The sequence below is a fragment of the Tupaia chinensis genome, unplaced genomic scaffold (assembly GCF_000334495.1).
Source record: "Tupaia chinensis unplaced genomic scaffold, TupChi_1.0 Scaffold143796_1, whole genome shotgun sequence".
Classification (NCBI taxonomy): domain Eukaryota; kingdom Metazoa; phylum Chordata; class Mammalia; order Scandentia; family Tupaiidae; genus Tupaia; species Tupaia belangeri.
The window spans coordinates 7,789,656-7,810,059 of record NW_006203646.1 but is presented as its reverse complement, the minus strand read 5'-3'; the positions used below and the strand labels follow the sequence as shown (position 1 = coordinate 7,810,059).

The window sequence follows — 20,404 nt, the reverse complement described above, 5'->3', positions numbered from 1 at the left end:
AAAGGAACAAAACAGCCCCCAAGCAAAATCAAGAACCAGGTTGTTCTCCTTTTGAAAATTTAAACCCAATTACCAACCTGGGGCCTTATCTTTTAGAATTGATCTTTTCTCCTTTTTTTTTTTTTAAATGAATTGGCATTTGTCTGCTGTGGCGGTTCATTATGGAATTCAGCGGAATGTTTCAATGTGAGTTCAGAAGCAGTGAGCACGCACCACTGGTGGGAATGACAGAGCCTACTTAGGGGGAAAACACACACACACACACACACACATACACACACACAAAACCTCCTCCTTTTCATTTCCTCATTTTAGACTGAAATGCTTCCTTTTTTAAACTTAAAAATGGAACTGATTTTTTTTCTTTTTAAAATTGGTTCAGATATTCATGAACTTTTTTTTTATATATATATATAATTACTGCACATTTCAGTAGCTTCATCATACACCAGGGTTTGAATTATCTTGTGGCACAAAGTGATGGGAAGAGATGGAGTCAGCTCCCTGTGCGGGCGGCTTAGTCTCTCTCTCCCCTCCACTTGTTCATTGTTAAACTGTACTTCCCAGAAAACCAAAAGGGGAGAGGATGAGGAAAGAGGGGCAAGAGGAGAAATGTCAGAGGGAAGCCTGGGGCTCTCGGCCTCTGACCTCGAAGCAATTTCTTAAGCCCAGAGTCCCTGTCCCACCTCTGAAGTGGGAATAATAGTAGTGATAACTGTGGCGGGGCTGTGGCAATGACCACCCGAGAAACTGTGCGTAGGAAAAATGCTTGGTAAGTCCCATTACACCATTGTGGGTACTGAGATAGGATTGTGTATATGTAGAAGTTGTGCGGTTCTTTCACAGAGTAATTTTAAAAGATTGCTTTTATTTTTAGAAATAGAGTCTGAGTTGGAAGGGAACCTTAGGAATCCTTCAGTGCAACGTCTCTCCCGGGGAGACTCTCTCTCTGTAGTCTCCTTTAAAGGGATCATCTAGTCTGGACTTGAATAGCTCCAGGAATGTGGGAACCAGCAGTTAGTGCAATGGCTATGTCGCTGGACTCCCATGTAGTCGACCGCGGTTCGTGTCCTGGACCCAGTGGCTTAAACTCACGCTGGGCGTGTGTGTGTGTGTGTGTGTGTGTGCGTGCGCGTGCACCCAAGATCCCAAGAGGAGAATGGAGGAAAAAGGGTTGCGGTGTGGCCATCCCCCCTGGGGGGTGATTTCTCACTTTCTGTCTCTGTCTCTCTCTGTCTGTCTGGCGAGCTCATGCGCCCTATAGCAAAAACCTCTTCAAAAAAAAAAAAAAATAGCTCCAGGAATGTGGAGGTCACCACCTCTCTCCCTACTTCTTTCTTCTAATCATCCCAGTTCTTGTAAGATAAGATAGAGCAGTGGTTTTCATTCTCCATAAGATGGACTATAAAAGAATACGATAATGGTTAAAAATGAATAAACATGCCCTGGGATGCTGTGGGTAGATCCGCTGCTGTCTGGACACATTGCTGCCGCAGGTATGTTAGCGAGTCTCCGATACCTGAACTGCTTGTTTGGGGGATCTGGTATTCTCTGAACCAGAAGTTATTGAATTATTAGGGCAAAGGCTTCAGCCCTGAGGCAGGAGAAGGACTTGGCAGGGTCAGCTCTGTGCACCTCAACACCTTTCTCTTCTTTAGCTGGTGGTTTGTCTAGGTCGGAGTATGTAAAGATTGATCTGAGCGTTTGTACTCTGAGACAGTGATTGTTACCCTTTCGTCTCTCCTCCGTCCCCTATGAAATAGGGAGGGGGGACAGGGCGGTTGTTGTTTGCTTCAGGCCCTTCTTTTGCCACTGGGGTTTTTCATTTCTCTCTGTTCAAGATGTCACGGTGGGGGAGGAAGCAGAGACCAGATCTGGGAACATCTGGGAGATTATCCCAGCCAGCACTTTCTAGACTAGAGTCTTTGGAAGTCTGAGTGGGTGCTTTGATGTTTATAATGTTCTGTAAACATTATTTCTAATTCTGTTAACTTGTTTAAAGCTATAATAATATGAATAATTTTTTAAAAAATTACACTTATGTGTTATATACCACTTTTTACACATTGAAGATCACCAGCTTATTCTTCCAGCATCTGTTTAATTAAAGATAATCCTGAGATTGTAGGACAAGCTAAGAAAATGCATGTACTTATTTATCAAATACATCTGTCTGCCATCCATTAAATCAGGAAGATTCTTTTTTTAGAATACATATTTTTATCATTATTTCTTAATTTTCTCTAGGGCATGTGTGCTCACCAGAGAGCCAGGGGAGAGAGAAAGTGAGAAAGTGAGCTGTCAGGTCCGGGACTCAGACCAGGGTCTGCCATATGGGAGTCCAGCACCTTAACCACCATGCCACCTGCTGGCCTCTGAATCAGAGAGATTTTATCAACATTGGGCAGCTGAAGAAAACAAAGGATCTGAACTTTGAGGCAGATGTAAGCTTCAACTTGTCTCCAACTTCAAATTATGTATTTCGAGCACAACAACCTCATCGTTCTCATTTGTTAAATTTGTAGTAAATAAATGGTATTGACTTGAAAAATTAAAATGAATAATAACAAAATGCAACTTCTTCTTAGTCTTATTAAGCAAAAGGCTTCACTCATTGAAAACCTACCAACTCCTCAGAGACCATAGAACTTTTATAGTCTGGGATGCTCTTCTAGTCTGTCATTACTTATTCATTAACTTATGTCCCAGACGAACTGAACTGATAATTGCATAAGAAAACCTACCTATTTGCAAAAGGAAACCTACCTACCTATTTTCATGTACTCACTCTTTTAGTTGCTTTTTACTTGTGAATGGACCCTGGCAGATGTTTTCCTTCTTTGGGGTCATTGGAAAAGTCATGATGCACTTTTGCATGGAAAAACAGAAAAATATGTCATGACTTTTCCGACGATCCAATGTATACTATTGATCCATGAAAGAAAAAGTTCTCTTTTGCTATCATCTTAAGAGAGAAATTCTTCCCATTGCCCAGCCTTAGGTGGTCATGCTCTAATCATAAGACTATTACCTTTACCTCCCTTTCCATTTGTTTTCAGTGTGCTCAGAGGCTTGTTGGGCAATTTGCCTATAAAAATTACTCCAGCAGCCATCAAATACCGAGGATGAGAAATAGATCATCCCTCAGCCTCCTTGAGCCTGAGCAACACCCACTTTCTTCTTCCATCTCACTGGATTTCTTTTCCACCCTCTGTCTGTCTTCCTGGCTGGCTGGACCTCTGTGGCTGGCTAGACCTGTCTAACCCCACTCTTTTTTTTAATCTTTTTTAAAATTTAAATTTATTTATTTACATTCATTCACTGTACACCATTACAGCATACAAAATGAGATTTCCCATCCAGAATGCACTGTATATTGGCTCAATTAAGCACATCAACATACGTGTTATCGTCAACACATAATTTTCCATTTCTTGATTCCTGTATATTGTGCTTTTTCCCCCCATCCTTGATTTCCTATCTTTCACCCTCTGTCATCTCCCACCCTCCTCTCACTCTGTCTCTGACCCCACTCTTTTTTTTGGGGAGAGGATTTTGCTATAGGATATGTGTGCATGCTGGAAAGACACAGAGAGACAGAGACAGAAAGCAAGAAATCGCCCTCCCAGAGGGGATGGCCATGCCGCAATTCCTTCTCCTTCATTTTCCTCTGAGGATCTTGGGCACGCACACACATGTGCCCAGTGTGAATTCAAACTGCCAGGTCTAGGACTCGGACCTTGGTTGACTATGTGGGAGTCCAGCTACATAGCCATTATGCCACCCGCTGGTCCCCTGATCCCACTCTTATCCTTTCTAATCTTCATGAACTGCAGAGGCTTCAGCCTACAGCCTCATACTTCATGCCCAAGATTTGCATGTTCTGTGAGCTCTGGCAGGCCAAGCCCCTGTTACAAGAAATGACAATATTGCCCTCTTGTCCCATGGCGCTTGGGTGCTGTGGAAATCGGAGATTCTGCTGCCTTTTCCCTGCGGAGTTCCGTCTGAACCCTGTAACCCCTCAGTGCCCTCCCTCTGCCAGCCAGTTGTTTCCACCTCTCTCACCCGAGACAGCAGATCGAAGAGATGGAGAGAACTGCAGCTTGCCTTCTATGTGAAGTAAGGTCACCAAAAGCTCCCACTTACAGCGTCCACTGACCCCCTTCTCTTCCCTGTCATCAGAACAAACATGGCGAGGGGCCCCGGCCCTCGTACTTCACGCCTTCCCCAAGCAGCAGGACATGAGTGGAGCATCACAGAGGCCGGGATTGGAATCTTGGCTCTGTCCTTTTAATAGCTGTGTGGGCCTGCAGGAAGAAGCTTAACCTTGGTGAGCCTTTTTTAACCTATAATGGAGGTGATCATTACCAATTTCATAGACTTGTGCTAAAGATGAATTGGGAGATTGTGGAGACAGGGCTTGTGCCTGGCTCATTGTAAGGGCTCGAAAATAGCTGTCAATTGTTTAGTCACGGTGTTATTTAAAGACTTTTCCTTTCTACAAATAAACCATAGCTTAATTTACCTGATTTGACCTGGATAAAATATTGGAGCTGGGGATTAAAGAAAGCAAAGCAGTCCGCGTGATGTGTCCTCTCTGCCCCTCCCACGGGCTCCCTTCACCCCAGCCTGGAAGCTCTTCTCCAAATGGAGACAGGATCAGTCTCACCTTCTAAGAGCTGAGCAGGAACATGGGTGCAAACCCAGGCCTTCTTGGAGTGGGCATTTTCAGCCAGGGATGACATTTCCTAACAGGCCTGCGGCTTCTCCTCCCTCTCCACCTCGCAGGTCCCTCTCTCATTTCAAAAGCCCTCCCAGGACTTCAAGATGAAACACTTCCACACTGGGCAGATCGTTTTCATTGAACCCTCCAGTTCGCTGTCTCTAGTGCTGAGGAGAGACATTTTAATTAATTACAGTCCCCGTGGGCTCGGGGATCAATAGCAGTAAAGAGCCGTGGAATGAATTCCGAGCCTCAGCTCTGTCTCCAGCTCCCTCTGTGACCTTGCACCAGTTGCTTCAGCCCCTCAGGCCTGGGTTTCCTCCTCTCTAGAATGGAAATACCTATTTCTCAGGAGGATTAGGAGCCATCTAACACGTATGGTGATCAAAGTGTTATAAGCTGTAGAGTGTGGCTATAAATAAGTAATTATGAAGATGGTGTTTATATTCCCAAAGGGCAAGTATGAAGAGTGTTTCTCTTCTAAGCCATTTCTAGAACTTTCTTGCTTTTACTACTTGATACCTTAAAACCAACGGGTAGGTTCCATTTCTGTTTCTGAGCCTAATAGGAACAAGCAGCCTAGACAAAATGAGGGGTGTGAGTGGGTGGGTGTTGCAGGAGGTTCTTCTCTCAGCCCCAAGTTTCTCCAACAAGGAAAAGATAATCCTTCCTATGGGACCTGGGATAAGAAGCCAAAAGCCTGGGATTTCTGCCGAGAGTCAAGGTCATTCATCACGCTGGCCACCTCTAGAACTGCGCCTGTGCAGTGAAGAACAGATGTCCTGTTTATTTCAGTCCTTTCTTCCACTTTCCTGCATCCTTTCTTTCTCCTGCACTGGACTGTGTACACAGTAACCAGAACGATCTTTCTGAAACACAAGTCTGCTCATGCCCCTGGACTCTTCAGGGCCCTTCTAGGGCTCTCCTAGCCTTTGGGATAAAATACAGAGCTCTTGGTATGGTGCCCAGGCCCTGCGTTTATCTGGCCCCAGCCAGCTTCTCCTGCCTCTGTCTCTGGCTGCACTTCAGCCTGTCTTGGGGCTCCGTCCATGGCCCCTCCGTTCCTCCAACACCTGTGCTCACCTGCCCTGACATGCTACCTGTTTGGGCCTCCCTGGCCAGGTGCTTCGTATGCTTTGAGTCTCCCCTAAGCTATCACTCCCCCGAGCAAGCCTTGCTAACCCGCCTGCCTCCTGCACTCCGAGTGAGTTGCCCTGTGTTCACGTACATCATGGCCCTAACCACGTTCCAGAACAGTTAGTTGTTTCCGTGGACGCCTCCTCTCACCTACCCTATGGATGCATGAGCTGGCTGGCTGTGCCCATGTGACTTATTTACTGTTAGAACGCTTAGCCCCTAGCACACCTGCCACAGAATGTCTGCCAAATATAACAGAGGGGAGGGATGGACATAGCATGTCACCACCAGGCCCAGGAACCTGGGTTTCAGAATCACCTGGGCACTTACCGAATGACAGCTTCTTTGGCCTGACGTCAGCACTCCAGATTCAGCATTCCCGGGAGTGATCTGGAGAATCTGCATGTTGATGAATCCGGTGCAAAGGTCAGTGAGGACCTCCCCCGTTACCTGGTCCAAGCCTCGTCTTTGACAAAGCAGGTGGCTGACCCGGAGACTTCTGTAAGATCTCAGTCTCTCTCTCTCTGTCTCAGTCACACATGTAGACATGCATGCACACGCACGCGTGTGTGCAAACACACACACACACACACACAGAGATTTCATCTGCGAGATGGCATAAAGGCCCAGTACTTTTTCCACTTCCACACTGATCTTCAAATAAAGCCAGAGGAAGCTCAGGAGAGAGAATCTTTGTCTTTGTTCTAACCTTAGTCTGAACTGGGGACTCTAGGCATATTGTTTATTTCCTTCCCGTGAAAAATACTTCATCACAGCGCAGAGGCTATTTATTTTTAAAATTCGAAACAGTTACTTTCACTCCAAGACTTACATAATTTTTTAAACACGGGAAATCCCTGATGTTTCATTTCTCTGTTTCGGAAATGATTTGTAGCGAGGATGAATTATCCTGCCTCATGCCATGAGGTCTATTTTTATCATGTGGGATGTGGAGACTAAAACTGACAGGACATATTTAATGTAGCTTATAGTACTCAGTGACACAACTGCGCGTTAAAGCCCGCCTGAGGAGAGCCGCCATGTGGGAACATGTGTTAGTAATTGACTCGACCAGCTCACGAGGCCAGAACAAGCAGGAAGAGCCCGCATTTGACACAGATTAAGTGGAGCATGTTCAGAAGAAGGGTCTGGGGATGCCATGGGGTCAGGAAATTGTGTTTAAACGGAAGGGTCGAAGAATCTGGGTGTTAGGTTCTTATAGAGAGAACTCTGGCTATAAACACCTGAAGTCCTAAAATGAGTGGGGTGGGTTGAGGGAGAGGCATTAAAAGAAGATGGGCCTTGGGGCCAGCAGGTGGCATGGTGGTTAAGGGCGCTGGATTCCCACGTGGCCAACCGTGGTTCAAGTCCTGGACCTGGCGGCTTGCTTTCTCACTTTCTCTCTCTTGCTCTCTTTCTCACTCTGTCCCTCTCTGTTCAAAATTGAAATAAACAAATGAATAAATAATAAATAAAATTTAAATAAAATAAAATAATTAAAAAAAAAAAAAGAAAATGGGCCTTGAACCCACGGGTGAAAGCTACTGGGAAAACCCTTCTTTTTTTTTTTTTTTTTTTTTGGGGTTTTTTCTTGTGGGGCGGGGGCGCTCACCGAGGTTTTTGCTACAGGGTGCATGTTCTCCGGAGAGACAGAGACAGAGAGGTAGAAAGCAGAAATCAGCCCCAAGGGGGCATGGCCATACTGTAATCCCTTCTCCTCTCAGGATTTTGGGCACACACACACACGTGCCTGGCATGAGTTTTAAGCCGCCAGGCCCAGGACTCGAATGGGGTCGACTACGTGGTAGCCCAGTGATGTATTCATTATATCATCTGCTGCCATTATGCTAACTGCTGGTTCCCGGGAAAACACATCTACTTGAATATAAGGAAGAACTTTCCAGCAAATGGAATTCTGCCAGTGAGCTTCTTCAAAAGGTAGGAAGTCCCTGTAAGGGCCTTCTTGGGGGCCTAGCACAGAGGTTCTGTGTGAGGGTCATCTAGACCAGGTGAAGCCCAAGTACCCTTCCAGATGACTCCAGGGCAAACCCAGACACCCCCAAGGCCAAGCTAGTGACCTCAAAAAGTAAAAGGCTCCCTGGTGGCAGCTGGTTCCTCAGCTGCAGCTGCTTGTATGGGAATGGAGGTTCAGCATGGCCAGTCCTTTCTTTTTTTCAAGAACAGGCATGTGGGTTTGTTTGTTTGTTTATGTGACTCTCCTGAGCTTTAAATATCAGCAGTGCAGGCCAAATAAAGCCATCTGTCTTTGCCAGTTCGACCCCTCTGTTCCAGGATTCTCAGGGTTATGTATGCTCCAGTCCCTAGGAGGTGAAATGATTGAAGTGGGTAGGGATTAACTCCCATCCAACAGATGGGCGAACCAGGACACCTGGAGGCTAAGGACTTCCAGAGACCCATGGCGAGGTACTAGCAGACGAGGCTTGATTCAGGGTGTGGAGGAAGAACGGCCAGTTACTTTCCTTGCCTACCTAGTCCATTAACCTTTCATTTTGAAAATAACATTGGATGAAGGGAGCACTGGCAAGGCCCAGTACTTCCTGGGGCCGGAGCTGGGGCTGGGGCTGGGGCTGGAGCCGGGAATTCTGCCTTCTAGGGGCTCTAAGGGGAGAAGTGCTTTCTTTTCCCCCTCTCTGCACAGCTTAGGGGTTAGCGTGCCCTCTGGGGTGTGCCACACTCAGACTGTACATCTGTGCCCAGAGCTCCTGCCTGGAGCCATTCCAAAGTTCTGCCTCTCCTTTTCCCTCAAGAATTGGTATCCTTAAGCCTCTAGCCATGCCTGAAATTTCGCCATTATAACCCTGCATTGGGGCACAGGCATCCAGTGATCTCTTTCAAAATGCGTGCAGGAAAAGAAAAAAAGCCACAGGAATGCAACCTGACATCTGTCTCAGGCTCGAAGCATTGGGCTTCCAGGCACTTGGGCGCTGAATAAATTAGCTTTGCCACGAAGGCAACCTCAAAAAGCCAGTCATATCCAAAGCACATTGCTGGCCCTCCCCACTGCAATCTGAGGCCCGTCCACCCAGCTTCCTGCTTCGTGGCTTCCTGCTTCTCTTTAAGCTGAAATGTGCTTCCGAAAGCAGTTTTCAGGCGAAGTTGAGGCTTTGCTTACGTCACCAGTGAGCGCTCTGCTTGTTTCCGTGCCTTTTTTTTAGTGCAGTTTTTTAAGTATTAGTACTTACACCTCTCCACAACTTTGTTGAGGTATATTTGAACTGTGCATTTTTTTTTTTTTTAGAGAGGTTTTTGCTATAGGGCATGTGTTCTCGCCAGAAAGACAGAGACAGAGAGACAGAAAGTGAGAAATCACCCCCCAGGGAGGATGGCCATGCCACAATCCCTTCTCCATTTTCCTCTCTGGATTTTGGGCACACACACCCTCCCGGCATGAGTTTAAGCCGCTGGGTCTGGGACTCGAACCACGGTTGACTATGTGGGAATCCAGCAACATAGCCATTATGCCATCTGCTGGTCCCCGAACTGTGCATTTTAAAAGCAAGTCATGTGACCATTTTTTTTTTTTTTAGAGAGGTTTTTGCTATAGGGCGTGTGTTCTCGCCAGAAAGACAGAGACAGAGAGACAGAAAGTGAGAAATCACCCCCCAGGGGGGATGCCAGAGAAATCACCCCCCAGGGGGGATGCCATGCTACAATGCCTTCTCCTCTCCTCCAGTCTCCTCTTGGGATCTTGGGCACGCACGCACACGTGCCCAGCATGAGTTTAAGCCACCGGGTCCAGGACTCAAACCGCGGTCGGCTACACATGGGAGTCCAGCGACATAGCCATTACACCAACTGCTGGTCCCATTTGATCAATTTTAATATACATGTAAACTTACAAGCCATCTTCACAGTCAAGATAATGAACATTTACGTCGCCCCAAGAGATGCTTTGAAACCCTGTGTGGCCCATTCTTCCTTTTCCCACACAACCACTGGCCTGTTGTCTCTCTTCGTATTTTCTAGAAATTCATATAAAAGTCATGGCTTTTTTATTTTCTCAGCATGATGTTGTAATTTTTGAAGAGGTTTTTATTTGCTATAGGGCGTGTGCACTCGCCAGACAGAGAGAGGCAGAGAAACAGAAAGCAGAAATCACCCCCCAGAGGGGATGGCCACACCGCAATTCCTTCTCCTCAGTTCTCCTCTCGGGATTTTTGGGCATGCATGCACATGCGCCCGGCGTGAGTTTTAAGCCACCAGGTACGGGACGTGAACCATGGTCAACTACATGGGAGTCCAGCAACATAGCCATTATGCTAACTGCTGGTCCCAGCATGATGATTTTTTGAGAGTCATTCATGTTCTTGTATTTGTCAATAGTGCTTTTGTATTGCTGAGTCGTATTCTATGACATGGGTGTACTGTAATTTGTTGATCTACTCATCTGTTGATGCATATTTGAGTTGTTTCTAGCTTTAGGCTCTTACAAATAAAGTGGCTTTGAACATTTCAGTACAGTCTTGTGTGTGTGGATATCTGTTTTCTTTTTCTTGGCTAACTTTGTAGGAGTAGAAATGCCTGGGGCGGTAGTATGTTCAAGTTTTTAAGAAACTGCAGAACTGTTTTCCAAAATGGTTTTATTTCTTTGCATTCCCACCATCAATGTCGGAGGCGTTTTTTTGTCAGCACTTAAAAAGGTCAGTTTTTAATTTTAGCCCTTCTGGTAAGCGCGAAGAAATGAAACTTGCATTTCTTAAGTGAGATTTACATGCCGTCTTTGAAGAGCATTTCTTCCTGTGTTTATTGGCCATTTTATCGCTTTTGTGATGTGTCTTTTAAATGTGTAGCCAAATTTTAATTGGATTGTATGTCTTATTACTGCTTAGAGTATTTAGTATATTGTACATGCAAATCTTTTTTTCTGGAACATGTTTTGCAAGTTCGTGGCGTGCCTTTTTGTCTTTCTAATAAACTAATAGTATCTTCTGGTAAAACCTGGAGCATATAGGGTTTTCAGAGATAAGAAAGACATGGCGTATTTACCAAATGTAGTGAACCTCGGGAATCCTCTAGAACCTGAACGTGAACATGAATGAAAGCATATTGGGTATTCTTATATTAATTCTTCATTGGAAAATTATTTTGCATAATTTGAAAAAAAAACAACACTGTGTGGGGTTCTATACTAGGATCTAGAAGAGGTGGAAGACGTGTAGGCATAATCAGGCATGGATACTGCTCTCTGAGGGCCCCCACTGCTGCAGGAGCAGGCAGACAGCTTGCATTCTATAATAATTGTTACTGCATGTACCACATGCTTTATTGGCTCGATGTCATTTAATTCTCAGAACGTCCCTCTGTGGTCGATTTTTCCCATTTTGCAGATGCAGAGACTGAAGATTTAAAAAGTTACGTAGCTTCCCCAGTTCATGCAGTGAGGACATAGGGGACCTAGACTCAATCCCAAGTCTGATTCTAGAAGCCATGTTTCTAAGCTTTGGGCTAAATTACCTCCCACACAAGGAACCATAAAGGAGCTATATGCACAGTGCTGTGGAACAATAAAAAGTGAATATCTTTTTGGCTCTGTGCCAGAAAGCACCATGGGGGAGTTAGTATTTGAGTTGGGCCTCGGATGATGTACACAACCTCAGTCACAAAGATGGCAGAGGTGGAAGAATGACTGTCGAAGGGAAAAGCATGAGCACGTATGCAGAGGTGAGAATGGTCATGTGATCTATGGACTAAAGCCTAACATTTCTCAGAGAGAGTGGTACAGAAAAAGGGAACTGGGACCAGCAGGTAGCGTAATGGTTACATCCCTGGATTCCCATGTAGTTGACCACGGTTTGAGTCCCAGACCCAGCAGCTTAAACTCATATTGGATGCATGTGCGTGTATGCTCAAGATCCCGAGAGGAGAATGGAGGAGAAGGAATTGTGTTATGGCCATCCCCCTGGGGGGTGATTTCTTGCTTTCTGTCTCTCTGTCTCTGTCTTTCCAGTGAGTGCACACACTGTAGCAAAAACCTCTCAAAAAAAAAAAAAAAAAGAAAAAGAAAAGAAAAGGAAAATGGGATTAAAATGTATTCTGAAAAGGCCCTGAAACTTGGACTAAGATGTTTGAATTTGATTCTAGAAGGCAGCAGTAATCCATTGAAGCCTGGGAAGGTGTGAGGGAAGGGTGAGAGTAGTGACGTGACAGTAGCATCCCAGACAGACAGGAAATAGAGGAGAGGCAAGAACTAGGGCATTAGTGGGAGGAATGGACAGAAGGAAATGGATACATAATTTAAAAGTAGAAACTACCTTTCACGCATCATTTTTACTCTATCAACTTTTCTGTAACCTGGAACTAATTTTTCCTAGTCCCTTGCTGCCTCCTCTTTCCTTGTCCATCTGTATTTTGCATACTTCATTGCTCCCAGATAGTAGCCAGGGAGAAGAGAGAAACTCAATTTGTCCAGCCTGTAATTTGTTGGCTAATTCTGATAAATGAGGTGGTGCTTGGAGAAGGCAGAAACTTTGGGCCAAAATGAAGTTTTTATTATTTTTATATTTATTTATTCATTCAACTAACCAAATCTGTTCATTTGTCAGTCATTTACTCAAACATTTATTTACTCTTTTAATAAATAACCTGTCATTTGATGTTTGTTGAGTATCCAGTATGTGGACACTTTGGTAGGTTCTGTGGATACAGTGGGCAACAGAGGACAATGTGTCCACATGAAGTTTACATTCCAGTGGGGGATTATGACAGAGGGAGAAGGGTGGGGAGAAGCACCCCCCAATGGGGAGTGGTCGTGCTGCAGTCTTTTCTCCATTTCTCCATGCTATTAGGATTTGGCGCATGCACACACATGTGCCTAGTGTGTTTCTCAAATGGCTAGGCTAGGATTCAGTAGGTCATGTGGGATCTGACTTTCTTAATGAGCAGGAAAAAGCCAGCCCCTGCTGTCTTCTTTTGAGCTTCCTCTCACATTTTAAAGGTTTCTTTTCCTCTTTTTTTCTTGCCTTCTTTGGAATGTTTTTTTTTTTTTCTTCAGTTTACCTTTTTTCCTCCCTTTTACTAAGAAAGTTCAACATTCTGTTTCTACACTTCGAATAGTTAACCAAGACATTTTTACATGCATTCTTGAATCTAAAATTAATATCTTTAGCCTACTCTCAGCCAATACAAGGTGGTGGACCCTGCAAATTTGGTCACCTCACCTTGTCAGACTGAGATGCTACGGTTATCATTATGGATCTCAGTGTTTTGGTTTTATTTTTTAAAAATTTCATCAGACTGTGCTATTATTATTTTATAAAGGCCTTTGAAGAGAAAATCACTCTCCTTCTGCCTGAAGTACATCCCTCTAAATTTCTTTTAGTAAAAGGTTAATGTTCGCAAACTCTCATTTTTTTGCTTGGGAATGTCTTTAATTTGCTCCTGGTTCTTGCTGGGTATACAATTTTAGCTGACAAGTGTTTACCCTCAGTACATTCAATATATTATTTTACTGCCTCTGGATTGCATTATAGCTGTTGAGAAGTCAGGGGTCATCTAATGGTTATTGTTTTAAATGAAATCTGTCTTTTCTCTGGCTCCTTTTGAGATTTTTAATCTCTGTGTTTGGTGTTCTGCAGTTTCACTATGATGTGGACTTTTCAAACTAGCTTTATTGCTGTATAAATGACACACAGTAAATTCTGCATGTTTAAAGTGCATGGTTGCATAAGTTTTAACATATGATTATATCTGCGAAAACTACTCCAAGATAGTGAATGTATCCATCATTCCCCCTAAAGTTCCCTTGTGTGTCTTTGTATCTGTAATCTCTCTCTTCTGCGCCCCCTGCTCAGTCCTAGGCAATCACTAATCTGGTTATCACTATTGATTAGTTTGTATTTTCTGGAAACTTATACAAATGGAGCCATATAGTATGTACTCCTTTTAAAAAAAAATCTGGCTTCTTTCAATGAGCGTGATTATTCTGATGTTTGTCTGTGTCGTAATGTGTGCATCAGTGGTTTTTTCATTTCTTACGGATAAGTTCTATTCCTTTGTTTTTTGTGTTTCTTTTAAAATAACTATTTATTATTATTTTTATTCATTCATTTATTTTAATTTGACCAGAGAGACACAGAGAGAGAGAGAGATAGCAAGAAAGCAAGCCACCAGGTTTAGGACTTGATCCGTGGTTGGCCATGTGGGAGTGTCCAGCGCCTTAATCATCATTCCACCTGCTGGTCCCCCCTGTTCCTTTGTGTTGCTATACAACAGTTTGCCTATTCATTTGCCTGTTGATTGACATTTGGATTGCTTTCAGTTTGAGGGTATTACAGATAAATTTGCGAACATTCAGATATAAGTCTTTGCAAAAACACCTCCTTTTATCAGTCTTGTAGAAATAACTAGGTATGGAATGGCTGGGTTATATCTTTGGGGTATCCTTGTGTAGCTTTTCACATTCCCAGCAGCAGTGTATGAGAGCGTTCCAGTTTCTCCGTATCCTCCTCAACCCTTAGACTGATCAATCTTTTCATTGTAAATGTTCTAATAGATGTGTAGTCAGATTTCATTGTAGTTTTTATTTGTTTTTCGTAATGATCAGTCATGTTAATGTCTTTCCATGTGCTTATTTCCCTCTGTATTTTCTTTGATATATATGTGTCATATCTTTTGCCCATTTTTGTTTGTTTTTTAGTTTTTTTTTTAAGGGACGGCCCCAAGGGGCGACAGGTTTATTGGGTTGCACCTGGGGAATCAGTGGTTGGGTTTGGCCAGTACTCCAGCTTTTCCTTCTTTTTTTTGGAGAGGTTTTTGCTATAGGGTGCATGTGCTCACCAGAAAGATAGAGAGAGACAGAAAGCGAGAAATCACCCTCCAGGTTGGCTACACCACAATCACTTCTCCTCTATTCTCCTCTCAGTATTTCAGGCACGCACGCACACACGCCCAACATGGTTTAAGCTACTGGGTCCAGGACTCAAACCGCGGTCGACTACATGGGAGTCTGGCGACATAGCCGTTACACCAACTGCTGGTCCCCGCAGCTCGTCCTTCCTGATGGCATAGGAGTTGGAGGATCCCTTGGCAACCCTGATGAGTTCCTCCGCCAGGCACTCAGCAAGGGCCTTGATGTTTCGGAGAGCAGCCTCGTGTGCACTCATACACAGCAGCCAGATGGCCTGGTTCACACACCACAGTGGAAACACATCCACAGCCTCGCTGTCCCAGCTCTCCCGATATGTGTTGGGTCCTCCTTGGGGCTACCATGGATGATAGCATTCACAGGACCTGTATGACGTTTTTCGCCAGTGAACAAGTGGATGATCTCAAAGGCTATTTGACAGTGTGCACAGTCATGAGCTTCTTGCCATTGTTACAACCATGCGTCACAATGGAGTTGGTGAGGCGCTCCATGATGGGGCACTGTGCCTTATGGAAGTGCATAGTAGTGTACCATCCTACACTGAGGGGCAGGGACTTGGCATACTTCTCCTTCATTGTGGTGTAATTCTGTAGAGAAATGTCATTGGTCTGTACATCGTTGGTGCTCCACTTCCCAAAAGAGCTTCATGTCGGGGTCTCTGCCATGGCTGCTGTGGCTGTCTCCCGCTTGGTCATCCTGAGGGCAAAGCCAGGGTGCCTATATCACTTGGCATAGACCACGTACAGCCCTGGCACTGACAGGAAGACTCTTCTGGTTGCTTTAAAAAATTGGGTTGTTGGTTTTTCATTGTCAAATTTTTAGACTTATTTAGACTTATATTCCAGATACAAGTTCTTCATGAGCTATCTGCTTTGCAGTAGTCTCTCTCTGCTCATGGCTTGTCTTTATTCTCTTAATGGTGTCTTTTTATTTTATTTTTTTAATTTCATTTTCTTTTATACATTCAATCTCATTATTATTTGGCTTACAAAATGGATATTTCACCAGGTGAACATTTCTCCCTAGTACTGTTGATAAAACTGTAAAATATCTTCAACAGATAATACCACATTTCTTTGTGCCATTAATGCTTTGCCTCCCTATTTTTCTTCTAAATGCCCTTCCTCAGGCCCTACTCTTCCACACACACTATATCTGATATTTGCAACTATATACTGTGTTTCTATATCCTTTAGTCAATTAGTTTCAGTCACAGAGTGTAGACACTCGCTTAATGGTGTCTCTTAAAGAGCAGAATTTTAAGTTTGAATCTAGCAGCCGGTGGCTTGGTGGTTAAAGACACTGGACTCTCACATGGCCAACTACAGTGCGAGTCCTGGACCTGCTGGCCTGCTTTCTTCCTTTCTCTTTCTCTCTCTGTCTCTCTCCAGTAAAATTAAAAAATAGTAATAATAAATGAAATTAAATAAATAAATATTCTTTAAAAAATAAATTTGGATGTAATTTGACTTATCAAATTTTTTTCTTTTATGGATTGTGCTTTTGGTATTGTTTCTAAGAAATCTTTGCCTAACCCACAGTCACAATTTTTTTCTTTTTTAATCTTTTCTCATAGGTGTCTTATAATTTTAGATTTTACTTTTAGGTTTATGATCTATTTAGAATTCTTTTTCTTTAAGAATTATTTTATTTAACTTTATTTATTTATTTATTTATTTATTTATGTATTTAAACTTGACCAGAAAAGGGCAGAGTGAAAGAATGAGAGAGAGTGAGAGAGAGATGGAAAGTGAGAAAGCAAGCTGCCAGGTTTGGGACTTGAACTGTGGTCAGCCACGTGGGAGTCCAGCGCCTTTAACCACCATGCCACCTGCCAGCCCCTAGAATTTGTTTTGTATGTGATGTAAAGTATAGATCAAGGTCTTTCTTTTTTTGCTTAACTGGTATTTAATTGTTCCAGTAGCATTTCTTGAGTAGACTGTCCTTTCTCCACCAACTGCATTTTGCATCTTTGTCAAAAATTAATTGCCCATATATGTGCAGGTCTGTATCTGGAACTTCTTCCATATCACTGATGCGTTTCTTTTTCTTTATACCAAACCACACTGTCTTAATTACCGTCATTTTATGATGTGTGTTGAAATCAGGTGTTAGTTATCCAACTTGATTCTTTTTTGGAGGTTGTTTTAGCTAGTCTAGGCCCTGTGCATTTGCATAGGAGTTTTTAGTCAGTTAATTTTTTTAAAGTTATTTATTTATTTCTTGGTGAGAGGTGAGAGAGACAGGTTCCCATGACAGGATTTTGTTTCTCCATGATTCTCGCTTCAGCTTCCGAATCAGCCAGGATCTCAGGCACACAAGGGCATGCAAAGGTGCCCTAGAACCTGTGCCACTGTAAATTTTATTTTTAAAGAGCTCATTGGGATTTCTATTTTTTTTAAGTCTACTAATTAATTTTATTGAGATTGCATTTAATTCGTAAATCAATATTTAGCCACTTGACTTAGGTTCATTACATATTACTGATTCAGGTTTTCATTAATTTATCTTAGAATATTGTGTAGCTTTCATTTTTTACATCTTTTTCAGATTTATTCATATATTTGATGATCTTTGATGCTCTTATAAATTATATTTTTAAAATTTCAATTTTTGGTCACTTATTGCTAATATATTGAAATACCATTGTGTTTTGCATGTTGATCTTGTCTCCTATAATAAAATTAAATCCACTTATGAATTCTAGAAGATTCTTTTTAGTTGACTTATTTCCTCCATGAACAAGAGATCTGAGCGAGAGAAAGAGAGAGAGCAATAGAGAGAGACTGGGAGAGCAAACACCTCCCAATGGGGTCTTAATGCTGTGATCCATCCCCCAGCCTCAGCTGGCCTGACATCATGGGCACATATGGGCTTAGCATATGGGCTTAGTATCCTTGGGGAGATCTCTGGACTTGAACCCAGAACCTTCTCATGTGGATCAGCCTTCCAGAGCACCTTGTTTAACACTGTGCCGCTGTCAGGCTTCTCTAGTTGATGTCTTTGTAGATTCTGAAAGATTGTCTACACAGACACCTATGTCATCCGCAAATAAAGACAGTTGTACTTATTCTCTCTTCCTGTCTAGATGCCTTTTCTTTCTTTTTCTTGTCTTTTTTCACTGGCCAGAACCTTCAATACACTGTTTAGTGGAAGCAGTGAGAGTGTATGGCCTTGTCTTTTTTCTGATCTTAGTGGGGGAAAGTATTTTAAGTATTAAATGATGACATTGAGTCTGACGTTAGCTATAGGTGTTTGTAGATGCCCTTTTTCAGATCAAGGAAGTCTCTATTTTTAGTTTGCTAACAGCTTTAATCAAGAAGAGAGGTGAGGGACCAGCAGTTGGTGTAATGACTATGTCACTGGACTCTCATGTAATCAACTGTGGTTTGAGTCTCAGACCCAGTGGCTTAAACTCACGCCGGGCACATGTGCGTGCATGCCCAAGATCCCAAGAGGAGAATGGAGAGATGGGATTATGGCATGGCCATCCCCCAGGGGATGATTTCTTGCTTTCTGTCTCTCTGTCTCTCGCATACGCCCTATAGCAAAACCTCTCCACAAAAAAAAAAAAAAAGAAAGAAAGAAAGAAAGAAATGTGAGATTTTGTCAAATGTTTTTTCTACATTTTTTAAGATGATTGATATTTTTTAGTGTTAATGTAATAGATTGCATTAATTGGTTTTGATGAGTTAGTGAGATAAACTCTACTGATCATTATTTTTTAATCCTTCAATATATTCTTATATATCTTTTGCTAACATTTTATTTAGCGTTTTTACATCTGTGTTCAAGAAAGAGGTGGGTAGGTAGTTTTGTTTCCTTTAAATGTCTTTGCCTGGTTTTGGCATTAATGATTTTTGTTGTTATTTTCTCTTTATCCTGCTTGAGATACTTACTCTTTCGAGTTTAGATTATTGTCTTTTATCAGATCAGGAAAATTTTCAAGCCTTATTTCTTTGAATATTTCCTTTGCTTCATTTCTCTTTCCTTTTGTTCTTGAACTTGGGATGTTTTCCAGACCTTTACACTCTGACTTCCACGTCACTTAACTTTTTCATATCTTTTTGTTTTTCCTCTCAGCACTGCATTCTGAACACTTACCTAAAAATTCTCTTCCAGCTAATCAGTTATTATTGGAGCTTTAGTTAGGCTACTATTTTACCTATTAAGATTTTTAAAATTTCTTGGACCAGCAGTTAGCTTAATGGCTATGTCGCTGGACTCCCACGTAGTCGACCGCGGTTCACGTCCCAGACCCAGTGGCTCAAAACTCAGGCTGGGTGCGTGTGTGTGCATGCCCAAGATCCCGAGAGGAGAATGGAGGAGAAGGGATTGCGGCATGACCATCCCCCCTGGGGGGTGATTTCTTGCTTCTTGTCTCTCTGTCTCTCTGTCTGGCGAGCACACGTGCCCTATAGCAAAAACCTCTAAAAAAAAAAAAAAGATTTTTAAAATTTCTGTTACTATGGTTCTAAAAGTTCTGATTGGAACTTTTTCAAATCAGCTTGGCTTTTTTCATAGTCTCTTGTTCTTTTTTCATGTTTTCAATTTTTCATTTATTAAAGCATATTAAACACATTCTGAGTCCAATATCTAAGTTTTTAGATCTACCAGGTACTCTGATTATGGACCAAAAGACTGTATGAGAGATGGCTAGTGGTAATATATTTTCATTTTCTTTGAGAGATTTCAGCTATTATAGGGCACATGCACTCACCAGAGAGACAGAAAATGAGAAATCACTCCTCCCAGGCGAAGTTGCCCATGTGGCCATCCTTTCTCCTCCATTCTCCTCAGATTTTAGGCACACATGCACACACACCCAACATGAGTTTCAAGCTGCTGGACCCGGGACTCGAACTGCAGTCAGCCATGTGGGAGTCTAGTGCCTTAACTACTATACCACCTGCTGTCCCCCCACATTTTCAAGAGATTTCCTTTCACCCCATTAACTGATAGCCAGAAAAAGGTCTGCAGACGAGGTAAATTTATTTCTCATTATACTAAGGATGTAGGGAATACCAGCTGCATGTGTGTGATGTAGAGTGAAGTCCTGTCAAACTCCCATTTTGTGTGGACTCTGGGCTTTGTCTTCTGTGTTTTTAACAGGGTGTGTAATTGAACCCTCTGTAAACTTTGCTTAGTAAATATCCTCAAAACAAAAGCTAGTTCAGTTCTCCCCATATTTCCGGATTTCTACTTGCATTTGGTTTTTGGTTTTTATTTTTTATTGTCTTGCAGGTTTCTCTCTGTCTTTAACAATGTATGATTTGGGGGCTAGCAATTAGCATAGGGGCTGAAACACTGGACTCCCACATGATCGACCACGTATTAATTCCCAAACCCAGTGGCCTGAAAATCATGCTGCATGCATGTGCATGCATGTCCAAAATCCCGAGAGGAAACCAGAAGAGAAGGGATTGTGGCTTGGCCATCCCTTTGGCAGGGGAACAGGGTCTGAGGTGGGGGGTTCCCATTTTCCCTCCCTCTGTCTCTCTCCAGTCAGCACACACACACACTATGGCAAAAACCTTAAAAAAAAAAAAAAAAAAAAAAAAAAGAAGTGTGATTTTGTGTTTGCTGTTACCTTTAATTCTGCCTTTTTAGTTGTTTTCAGCTAGTAGTTCTCTCACGGTATCCAGTCTGCCATACTGTCT

At 42.9% G+C, this 20,404-nt stretch overlaps 1 pseudogene; it reads right to left on the bottom strand.

Annotated features, from left to right (window-relative positions):
* The window catches only part of LOC102492693 (40S ribosomal protein S5 pseudogene), a 41,131-nt pseudogene extending 25,692 nt beyond the window's left edge, over positions 1 to 15,439 (bottom strand).
* Between the last annotated feature and the right edge of the window lie 4,965 nt (positions 15,440 to 20,404).